At 36.9% G+C, this 12,225-nt stretch overlaps 1 non-coding gene across 1 annotated transcript; it reads left to right on the forward strand.

The window, feature by feature from the left end:
- The first annotated feature begins 754 nt into the window (after positions 1-754).
- LOC118893721 lies at positions 755-887 on the forward strand. Its single transcript, XR_005019570.1, has one exon. It is a non-coding gene; the product is annotated as a small nucleolar RNA SNORA43 (small nucleolar RNA).
- Positions 888-12,225: the final 11,338 nt, after the last annotated feature.

Below are 12,225 nucleotides of genomic sequence, written 5' to 3' on the forward strand. Positions count from 1 at the left end.
GTGGAGTCTGAGGCAGAAGCACAAATATAGGCCAATATATCACATCTAAATATTTAAAAGTTACACATTATGTCTAAAAATTATAAAAGTTACACATTAAAACTAGCACTCAATAAAATATGTTTATTCTTCTACCTTGGTAAATATATGTTCATAATAACAAAATTGAGTAACGTGTTAAAAAAAGCAGAGTTTTTATATGACTGAAAGTCAGCAAAATATAAAAAATGACAGAATTCAGTTACTTTTACACGTCTGGATGTTTTGGTGATGTGCTGCTGGTGTTTGGATGAATAATAAGACATATATAATTCATAAGTTATTTATGTATTTATCCCCTAAAATTCTTTTTCTTGCCTTCCTTTCAACAAAATTATATTGCTTTATTTATTTAAAAAAAATTGTATTTAGGTGAAATTCACATAATATAAAAGTTACCATTTTAAAGTGAACAATCAATGGCGCTTAGTATATTCACCACGTTGTGGAATCTAGTTCCAAAACATTTTCATGACCCCAAACAGAAACCCCACCCCCTAAGTACTCACTCACCGTTTGTCACTCCCCCAACACCTGGCAACCATGAACAAAATTATATTGTAACGATTAAGATTTTTTTCATAAATTTTTGTTCTATTACCAAAAATCATGTGTTAAATGTGAAAGGTACTAGTAATCAAATATATGAAATTCAAATACATTTTTAATCAAAAACTTAAATCGCTGGGTGGGAAGGAGGGGACGCTGCCCTGCAGATGCTGGACCTGCTGGCACCACGGGTGTGACTGCCTGCTGCACCTGTGACATTGGGGCAGAGAGGAAGCAGCTATTTCTATGCTTAGTGCTCAGAACAGTGGGTGCTAAGAATGGTATGTAGCCGGACATCGCAAAAAAAAGCCAAAAAAAACCCCACTTAAATCAAACATAAATATTTATTATTATTGGGTTGGCCAAAAAGTGCCTTCAGTTTTTAAGTAAAAATAAGACACATTTTTCATTTTCACCAAGAACTTTTATTGAACAACGTATTCACCATTTTGTTCCACTACCTTCTGCCTTTTTTCAGGCAACTTCATAATTCCATCTTCCCAAAATTTTTATCTTTTTGAGCAAAGAACTGCTCCAGGTGCCTTTTACAGTCTTCCAGGGAATTGAAATTTTTTCCATTAAGAGAATTTTATAAAGACCAAAACAAATGCAAATCCGAAGGTGCAATGTCTAGTGAATATAGCAGATGAATCAGATCTTCCCAGCCAAGCTGTTAACAGGTTTTGTCTCGTCATCAAAGAAACATGCGGTCTTGCGTTATCCTGATGGAAGATTATGCATTTTCTGTTGACTAATTCTGGACGTTTTTCGTTGAGTGCTGCTTTCAGTTGGTCTAACTGGGAGCGGTACTTGTTGGAATTTATCATTTGGCTTTCCAGAAGGAGCTCGCAATAGAAGACTCCCTTCCGATCCCACCATATACACAACATCACCTTCTTTGGATGAAGACCGTCCTTTGGTGTGGTTGGTGGTGGTTCATTTCGCTTGCCCCACGATCTCTTCCATTCCACCTTGTTGTACAGTATCCACTTTTCATCACCCATCACAATTTGTTTTGAAAATGGAACGTTTTCGTTACATTTCAGTAGAGAATCGCACATGGAAATATGGTCATGGTCAAGAAGGTTTCGCTTCACTTAGGTGGAACCCAAACATCAAAACAATTAACATAACCAAGCTGGTGCAAATGATTTTCAATGCCTGATTTGGATATTTTGAGTATGTTGGCTTTCTCCCGTGTGGTATATGATTGTTCTCAATGTCTCAGTTGGATCGCTATCAACTTCCACTGGTCTACCTGACCATGGAGCATCATCCAATGAGAAATGTCCAGCATGAAACTTCAAAAACCACTTTTGACAAGTTCGATCAGTCACAGCACCTTCATACACTGCACAAATCTTTTTTTGTGTTTCAGCTGCATTTTTACCTTTTTTTTTAAAAAATAGATTTATTTATTTATTTATTTATTTTTGGCTGCGTTGGCTCTTCATTGCTATGCGCGGGCTTTCTCCAGTTGCGGTGAGCAGGGGCTACTCCTCGTTGCGGTGCACGGGCTTCTCACTGTGGTGGCCTCCCTCAGTTGCTGAGCACGGGGTCTAGGTGTGTGGGCTTCAGTAGTTGTGGTTCACGGGCTCTAGAGCACAGGCTCAGTAGTTGTGGCGCACGGTCCTAGCCGCTCCGTGGCATGTGGGATCTTCCCGGACCAGGGCTCAAACCCATGTTCCCTGCATTGGCAGGCAGACTCTCAACCACTGCGCCACCAGGGAAGCCCCATTGTTACCTTTCTTGAAATGATAAAGCATAATATGCCGAAAATGTTGCTTTTTTCTTCCATCTTAATATTAAAATGGCTACAAAAAATTCACCGATTTTGATAAGTTTTTTTTTTAAATGCAAGCTGATATGACAGCTGTCACAATACAATCTAACAAAATTGTTTCAAATGAAGTTAAAGACAACTAAGCACTACTAGAGCCAGCTTACGGAAAAAACCGAACAAACTTTTTGGCCAACCCAATAGTTTTCATATATTTTTCAAGAATGTTATTTTTCTTCTACAATATTAAAATTACATATTAAAATTAAAAAGCAAAATATAAACTACAATTACTGACTATATGAATTTTTCATAAACTTTCAAAAGTAAAGTTGACTTTTTAATGTACTTTTAAAAAGTTGTATTATTTTTACAAAAATAAAAATATACACAATTAACGTTCAGTGTTCATTTACAGTGTAAGTTACCTACATATATACAAATTTAATAGTAACATTAATTATTTTATATTGCAAAAAGTTCCTCAGCTACCACACTTTCAAAACTGTTGCAAATACCATAAAAATTGTGGGTACCTCCAGAACAATGAAAAAGGACATGACTAGACAAAAAAAAGAAAAAAAAAAAAGGAAACTTCATACCAGTATGCTGCTAAACCAGCATGGGGAGAGAGGGGATTAGTACTAATTAATTACTAATTAGCACTAGTAATGTCCTGATTAGTAATATTTACCAATTTCATTTAAGGCTACCAGTGATTTAAAATCTGGCTTGCAAAATTCCTGCCTTTTTAACCACTGGCTCTTGGGAGCTGGTATGAGCTAGCTCCAGCATACCACTGTTAGCACCTTGGGAAATGATACTTCACTAGGCAGGATTTGTAACATTTATGCTATCTGAGAGTAAGAATTTGACAAGTTACTTAATATGTCTTTTCTCATAACTAAGCATCCTCAGCTTAATGCTCCCCACTCTTGGAAGCAGTCTCCATCTGTGATATAGAGAGAAGCACAACCTCCAAAATTTCAGGTCACTTGGACATAGTTCCCTTTTGTTTCAAAGACATAGGGCAAGAGATGTGGTGAAGTGTTTCTCTGGGGCTTGAATGGTGTTAATGAAAAGATGGATGTTTAGGAATTCTAGTCACTCTGTGCCAATGCTGAGCATCAGATTCAGAGAGAAAGAGACTCCTGTGTATTATTTAATCAGTTTTATGTGTTTGCAAAATTCAGAGTCCTTTAAATTACAGGGCCCCAGGATCCCTTAATGGTGAAACTGCTTATCAATCAGATCAACTATACTACTTACGTTTGTTAGATCTATCTCTTTTTTAGGTTCTGATCTACTTGATCTGTCTTAGACTCAGAGAAGTAAATTAAAATCTTCCACCTCTAGGACTTCTATTTCTCTGTACATATCCTTGTGATTTTGATATACATTTGTCTCATGATTAATGATGTTGAACATACATAAAGGTGCCATCTGTGTATCTTCTTTGGAGAAATGTCTATTCAAATCCTTTGCCCATTTAAAAATTGAGTTATTTCTCTCTCTACTGTTAAGTTGTAATAATTTTTATATATTCTATCCAAGTCCTTTATCACATATATGATTTATAAATATTTTTCCCATATTGTGGTTATTTTTTCACTTTATTGATAGTATCCTTTGAATCACAAAAGTTTTTAATTTTAATTAAGCCCAAATTATCTCTACTTATTTATATTTTTTCTTTCCTTGCTTGTATCATTATGTCATATCTAAGAAACCATTGCCTAACCCAAGGTCGTGAATATTTACTCCAACGTTTTCTTCCACATTTTATAGTTTTAGCTCTTATATTTAGATCTCTGACCCATTTTCAGTTAATTTTTGTATATAGTGTAAGGAAGGAGTCCAACTTACTCTCTTGCATATGGATATACAGTTGTCTCAGCATTGTTTGTTCAGAGGATTATTCGTTTCCCCATTGAACATTCATGACACCCTTGTCAAAAATAATCTGACCATAAATGTAAGAGTTTGTTATGGAATCTCATTTGTATTCCATGAGTTTGTATGTCTATCCTTATGCCAGAATCACACTGTCTTGATCACTGTGGCATTATAGTAAGTTTTGAAATTATGATGTGTGAGTCCTCCAACTTTATTCTTACTTTTCAAAATTATATTGGCTATTCTGGGTAACTTGCACTTCCGTATGAATTTTTGGATTGGTTTATCAATTCCTTCAATAAAGGTATCTGAAATTTTGATAAGAATTGCATTGGATGTGTAGATGAATTTGGTGATTATTGCCATTTTATCACTATTAGGTCTCCTGATTCATAGACATGAGACATCATTCCACTTATTTAGGTCTTTAATTTCTTTCAACCATGTTTTGTAGTTTTCAGTGTTCAAAAAACTTGCTCTTCTTTTGTTTAATCTATTGCTACCTTTTTCTTTTTGGTGCTACTGTAAATGGAAGGCTGGAAGTCCAAGATCAAGGTTTTGGCAGGTTTGGTTTCTCCTAAAACTTCCCTTCAAGCCTTGCAGATGACCTTCTTCTCACTGTGTTCTCACATGGACTCTCCTCTGTGTGTATACACCCCTGGTGTCTCTTCTACCTCTTACAAGGACAACAGTCCTATTGGGTAAGGGCCCCTCCCTTATGATCTCATTTAACCTTAATTACCTCTTTAAAGACCTATCTCCAAATACAGTCACTTGGGGGCTTAGGGCTTCAACATATTAACTCTGGAGAGGATACAGTTCAGTCCATAATGATTGATAACTTTTGCTTTTGTTTTCTGCCATTTTAAAAAACAGAATCTTTGTATTGATGCTGGGCCTATTCCTTATTTCTTATCACTGAATGAGTTGTATTTTTCCAGACCAGCTATTTGCTTGTATAGCTTCCTCTGTTTCTCTGAATCAAAATCAGCCCAGCAGAAGGCTATACAAAGCTACCATCCATCATTCGAAACAAAGTATATGTAGCTTGTCTGTTTCTGACTGAGTCTCACCTTTAGAAAATGTATTTAAAATTGAGGTATAATTTATATACAGTGAACTGCACAAATCTAAAGTGTTCAAGATGATGAGTTGACCACTGTTCATACCTTGTAACCCTCACCCATATCACATTATGGGACATTTCATCACACAGTAAAGTTTCTTTCCTGTCAATCACTACCCCTTCCCACCTTCATTTTCTTGCATGTCAAACGCTATTCTGATTTTTATCACCATAGATTAATTTTGCTTGTCCTATGATTTCATATAAATGTAATCATACACTATGTACTCTTTTGTATATGGCATCTTTCACTCAGCATAAATTGCTTGAGATTAATTCATGTTGTTGGGTAAAACAGTAGATTATTCTTTTTTACTGGTGAACAGTGTTTCATTATAAGACTATACCACAAGTTGTCTACCTATTCTCTTGTTGGTGGACATTTGGGTTGTTCCTAGTTTTGACTGTTATGCCTAAAGATGGTATGAAATCTCTTGTACATGTATTTTTATAGACAAATGTATTCATTAATCTTGGGTAAATACCTGGGAGTGGAATGCTGCATCATAGGCAGATGTATTTTTAACTTTATACATCAATCAAAGTTGTTGTACAATTTTATATCTGCACTGGAAATGTATGAGAATTCTAGTTGGCCCACATTCTCACCAATACTTCATCTTATCAAGCCATTTTAATTTCATCCATTTTCATGGGTTGTAGTGGTATCTGTGGTGTTAATTGGCATTTCCATGATAACTATCAATGTTGTACTACATTTTGTGTACGCTTTGATCAATCATATATCTTCCTTTGCAGAGGTTCTTTTGCCCTTTGTAGTAAAAAAGTTAGTCTTCACAAAGAGAAGGTTTGGCCTTTGCCTTTGCTTCTGGAAGATAATCTATATCATACCTGATAGGAGTGTCTTTATTAAGGGCAGAGGCTGGCCACCAAAAGATCAATCATATGAATAGAGGGTGGGTGCTTTAGGTCACATGGAGTCAGTTGACCTAGAGGCTGAGATCAACCAGATGAGCAATCAATCAATCATGCCAATGTAGTGAAGCCCCAATAAAAACTCTGGACCTCAAAGTTTAGATGAGCTTCCCAAGTTGGAATACTCTATGTGTACTGTTACACATCAATGCTGGGAGGGTAATGCGTCCTGGGGACAACAGAAGCTTCACATTTGGAACCAATCCCAACTATGCCTTAGGAGTCTCTTCCTCTGACTGATTTTCTGAAAAATTTTTTTCTAATAAACTGTAACCATGAATATAAATAGCTTTCAGTGAGTTCTGTGAGTACTTCCAGAGAATTATTGAAACTGAAGGTGCTTCTGAGAACCCCTCTTCTCAGAAGCGAGGGTGGTCTTGTGGAGAACTGTGCCCTTAGGCCCTGTAATTTAGCTAACTCTGGGTATGCCCCCTTTTATTGTCTTTGTTATTGAATTATAGATGTTTTTACATATTCTGAATACAAGCACTTTGCCAGATATATATATAAGGCAAATATTTTCTCCCTGTGTGTGGAGTGCTTCTTTACTTGTTTAACAGTATCTTTCAATGAGCAGAAGTTTCAACTCTGAAGAAGTGAAATTCACTATTTTCTTCTTTTATAGTAAGTGCTATCTATGAGCTAAGAAATCTTTCCTGGCCCTGGTGTCATAAAGATATTCTATGTTTTCTCTAGAAGTTTTATGCCCCTTATATGTATTTTAAAATTTGTTGATTATATCTGTCTCCTATCTTCTCACTGAAAATGATGTTTACAGAAATTTCTTCATTTTCTTTTGCTTTTGTACAGAGCAAAGGGGAGATCATGCTGACCTGTGCTGCTCTGGTCATACCAGGAGTCTACAGCAATGTAATTTGAATTTAGAAAACCAATCCCAATATCCCATTAATTTTATATATTTGGAATCTGTTCCATTACAAAAAGTCATGAATTTATAGCTCATTTAAAAGTAAACTTTGCTCCAGGAGATTGTAGGACCAGACCCAGATAAGCCAAGTATATGATATTGAAAGAACACCTCAATCCTGAGGGGGAAGAGGAGGAGATTAATGACATGTGCTTTTGAGACAGGGAATGGGGAGACAGGGACCCAATGCCCCATGCACAAATATTACCAGCTGGTGTGTGAGTAAAGGAGGAACAATGGAAGAAACAGAACAAAAGAAACCATGGTAAATTCTTCAATCTAAATGCTTCTCTTTTTTTTTTCCTTAAAATAATATTTAGAAAATCTGTAATTCCTCTTTTTATAATAAACTCAAAAGTCCCTCCCACAACCCTGATGACTTTTACAAATGCTGGTCTGGTCCAGATGAAGGAATGAGAACTACATGCACTTTGCATAGAAAAGAAATATTTGGTAAACACAATCTTGAATAAGATTGGTAAACTGAAGTCATAAATACAAATATGCTGCTGTCTAGGCCTACTTACCACTAATAAAATATAAATGGGCTCAGAATTTCAGTGTCGCAAGAGATTAGATGATGAGTTAGTAAGGTTAGTAGAAGGAATGCATATGACAGTGGATTTAATTATTACTGAGTATCCTAGACTTAGTTGAGATCATGTCAGAGCGTTTACTACTGTGCCACTATAATAAGACAGCATTGCTGGGAAAAATCTTTTGTGTAAACATTTTGCTGCAGTATCAACCAAATGTGTACCTACATGCATGTATATACATATGAATGCATATTATTTGTAAAATATGCACATGGTTTTCTCGTTCATTATTTCCTGTCTAATAATACAGGGCAAGAACAACGTCTATATGAGTTAAGACTAAGTCTCTAATTTTGTTTATGTTTCCTTTTGAGTTTTTTATGGTAAAGGTGACTAGTTTAAGAAATTAAGATGTTATATGAGCTTTTTGGTCCCATCTGTAAAACTTATGACATTTAACTCAGACTCTTTATAAAACCCTACTCGCCCTTCTAATATGACAGTCTGAAAAGTTTTTTAAATAGAATATAGTCTGGAGCTTGCCCTCTTGTAATGGCTCTGAAGGTGTTTTGTGGCCTCCCTGTGTTTAGAAGGCAAACTTAATTTTTGTCATTGGCTATAAAATAGTAATTTCCTTTCACAGATGGCTGCTGAACTCACTACACCCACCAAAAGAATATTCAACTGGTTCTTGCTGATGTAAGTTCATGAAAATACGGAAGCAGAACTCCTTGGAAAATAGAAAATGTTCTTTCCTTTTCTCTGTTTCCACAAAATGACAAGAGTATCAATGAACTGACAAATGAGCAGAGTGCCAATTTCATCTGAGGATTTCACTATTTCAGAAATACAGGTACAGATTAATATGTCTTTAGATTTATATTTTGAGATGAAATTTTAACACTGCAATACCCTTGATATATAATAAAATATAAATAATATTCAGCTGTTATGTTCCACGCTGAAATTATCCTACTGATTCTCATCATTTATCATTCCTTTCTAACTAAAGAAATCTATAACTCTTAAACTGATGAGTTCTCTTTCATTTACTTTGAGACTGTGATTGTAGCAGGATTAATAAATTCACTTCTTGCCTCAGTTCAGTAGCTATCTATAACCTTTATTTGACATATTTTTAATCCCCTCCCTAATTTCAATAAAAAGTTTCTTTAGAAATAATAAAAACAAAATAAGTGTATTATATTCACATTCATTGATTATATTCTGGAAGGTTTACCTATTGAAGCCACCAGGTCATTTGTACTTTTAATAGAACTGCATTCTGCTGATAGTGTTTTCCTTCTAGTTTCATTTTGCGCTGGAAAAACCCTGTAGCAGGTTTTTCCAAAGTGTGTTTCTTGAAGTATCAGAGTCCTGCAGGATATTGTAGGTCTTCAGCCAAAATAAAGGGAGGCAGGATTTAATGAGCCAGTGTATTTGGGAACTTCTGGGTTAAAACAAGGGAAGGCGTTTTCACCTCTTTACTACAGAATTCTCAGGGTTTTTGAAATGCTGGTATGTACTGTGACTTTCTAAAAATGCCATGAATTCTAAAACTTTTCTCAAATATTGGAAACCATGAAATCATTCAAAAATATATGTTTTTAAAATGAAAACAGGTTGTATCAGGTTAATATCCCAATTCCCTTTCCATCAAGATACTGAAATCAACCTTAAATCAATTAAAGAATAAAGAAATAAATTACAGAGTATACAGTAGAATATTGTACAGCCATCAGAAATAATTCTTTAAAATATTTTTTAATGGTATTGGGACATGCTAATGATATAATAATATTGAATAAAAAAATATACAACTATAGAGAATTTGGCAATATTACTGGTCGTTATTGAAAATTACCAGAAAAATAGTAGAAAATTAATGAAAGGAAATACACACACAGGAAAAAAATGGCCATGGTTTTCTGGCTTATTTTCTTCCTTGCATGTTTCTATAAATTTTACTTTTTAAATATTAACATGTATTAACTTTATAATACGAAGAAAGTGAAAACTTTCCCCTTCATTTCATTTTCTCTACGATTGTCAGCCCATCATTATTTCTCTGTTTTAGCTGACTCTTTACTTTCTCTTTACCTGCAATCAATCCTCTGTATCAGGAGCCAGCAATTGGGCTGCTGCCTGTTTTTGTCAATAAAGTCTTATTGGAACATGGTCATGCCCACTTGTTTAGATATTGTCTGTGGCTGCTTTTGCTCTGTGGCAGAGTTGAGTAGTTAAGACAGAGACTGTATAGCTTGCAAAGCCTAAAATATTTACTTTGTCACCAGGCTAGGAGCAGAGAGGCAAATAGGGCCCCCAGGATGCACTCACTCTCAGGAGAGAGGCACTTACTCTTGGGGCAATGATGGGTTCAAATGTGTGCGGCACTCACCTGTCCAGTAGATGCTTGTGTCAGTTTGGCCTGTGAGGAACAGGTGCAATAAAAGAACTGGATGTGCAAGAAATTTATTGGAGGAGATGCCTAGGGAGAGGAAGAGGAAGAGGAAGAAGGAGCAGGAGTAGGTGTGTGTTCGGGGAGGGGAGTCATCAGACCGACATGCAGGTCTGACCATTGTGACAGGAGAGAGGGACAGAAGATCTGTTAGGAGGCGCATCACAGTACAGAGCTGCTCTGTTTCAGCACTGGCCCACACGGAGCCCAAGAGCAAGACTGACGGCGGAGGAGTCCCACAGTGAGCAGGAGTGGCCTGAATCTAACACCCCTGCTTCAGCAGGAACATCCAGGTGGGTCCACAGGTGCCACTGCTGGAGGCTGTCACCTGAATGCATGTATCACAGAAAGTTCTTTTGAAGAGACATCTGAGCGGTACATCTCCATCCACCACAGGGCTTATAATATTTACCTATGTGATTTGAGGTGTGTGGTGAACATTGTGGTTATTTTCTCCAAAGCATCACACCTCTGATTTTCGGCTTGGGAGAGATTGATTCCATTTTGGACTAAGGCAAGCAGGGGTAGGTCATTCTGGGCCATAGTGGTGCATGGATGGCTCAATCGGAATGAACGTTAGGACTTTTATTAAGTGGGTGGAGTTTGTAGCAGGTTCTCTCTCCTTGGATATGAACAAGGAAGTATGTAACCATGGCTGCTGTTGGGTTAGTCAAGAATGCTTTCAGCTAAAAGTATCCAAAATACCTGATTGGAGTAGTCTGTTACAGTTAAAGAACAAGCGGACCAGAGATGCAAGGTTGCTGGCATTAGTTCAATGGTTTTGAGGGAACATCCACTTGGCCTCATGACTGCAGCAGCTCCATCCTCACGCATTCATATTCAGCGGCAGGGGGTAAAGTGGCACAAGGCAGCAGGCATTATTTCTCCTCACGTGCCTTCCGGCCCTCCTCCCATAAGGGATGAATAAGTATCATTCTCAGACACCTCAGAACCATGACTGGGTTACACACTGACATCTAATGCAGACCGTGGACCCATGTTCCCTGAGATCAGGGAATCTCTACACATAAGACAAAAGTAGGGTTTCACCTAGCGTGCAGGTTCCAAGGAGGTGGAAAGATAGCTTCTGGAAGGGCAACACACAGAACTAGCACTTAGTTATCTTACAAGGCCAGCCTGAGGATGAAGCTGACACACAGAGATAGAACTGGGAAAACATAGAGAAGTGGAGCCAGAGCCCCCATCAAACCATATGACGACGTTCACTCTATGTCAGGAATTTTCTGTTACATGAACCAATGTAACCCTTTGGCAGTCCAGTAAGTTTTAATTGGTTTCCTCGTTCCTGCATCTGAAGAACTCTAGTTAACTGAAGGAAAGAAAGGTATCTTTGTCTTTAGACTTTCTAAAGTTGAAAATAAAGGGGGTTGGGTTGTATTAGTTAAGATGCTTTGGGTTATAAGTTACAAACAAACAAAAAAATTCCTAACTCAAAGTGACTAAATGGTAATGAAACACATGATCTCTTCTAGCAGGAAATCTAAAAGTAGGGCAGCATGCAAGAACTCAGCAGCTCAAGAACATCGTCAAGAAATGAGATTCTTTCTGTCTCTCCACTCTGCAATCAGCATCAACTTCAGCCTAAGGCAAAGATGGCTGCCACTGGCAATGGAAGCTACATCTAAGAGGAGAGAGAAAGAGCACAGAACCCAAGGTTTCTCTTCAGTTTGATAGGGTCAACCTGGACCAACAACACATGAAAAACAATGGAGAAGCAGCAGGGATGAGATTTGGGAAGAGCTGATATGTATGTATATACATGTGCATGCACACACACATACACATCTATGTAGCTAGCGGCCTATTTCTTCAGTTTAGAATAAATATAGTCTTAAGTACCACTTTCATCATCATAATTACATAAACTAATAACTGCTAAGTGTTTACCATATGCCAGGCATTCTTCTAAATATCTGTACATGCACTATCTCATTAAATCCTCACTGTAACTGT

This window comes from Balaenoptera musculus, chromosome 3 (assembly GCF_009873245.2).
Source record: "Balaenoptera musculus isolate JJ_BM4_2016_0621 chromosome 3, mBalMus1.pri.v3, whole genome shotgun sequence".
NCBI lineage: Eukaryota > Metazoa > Chordata > Mammalia > Artiodactyla > Balaenopteridae > Balaenoptera > Balaenoptera musculus.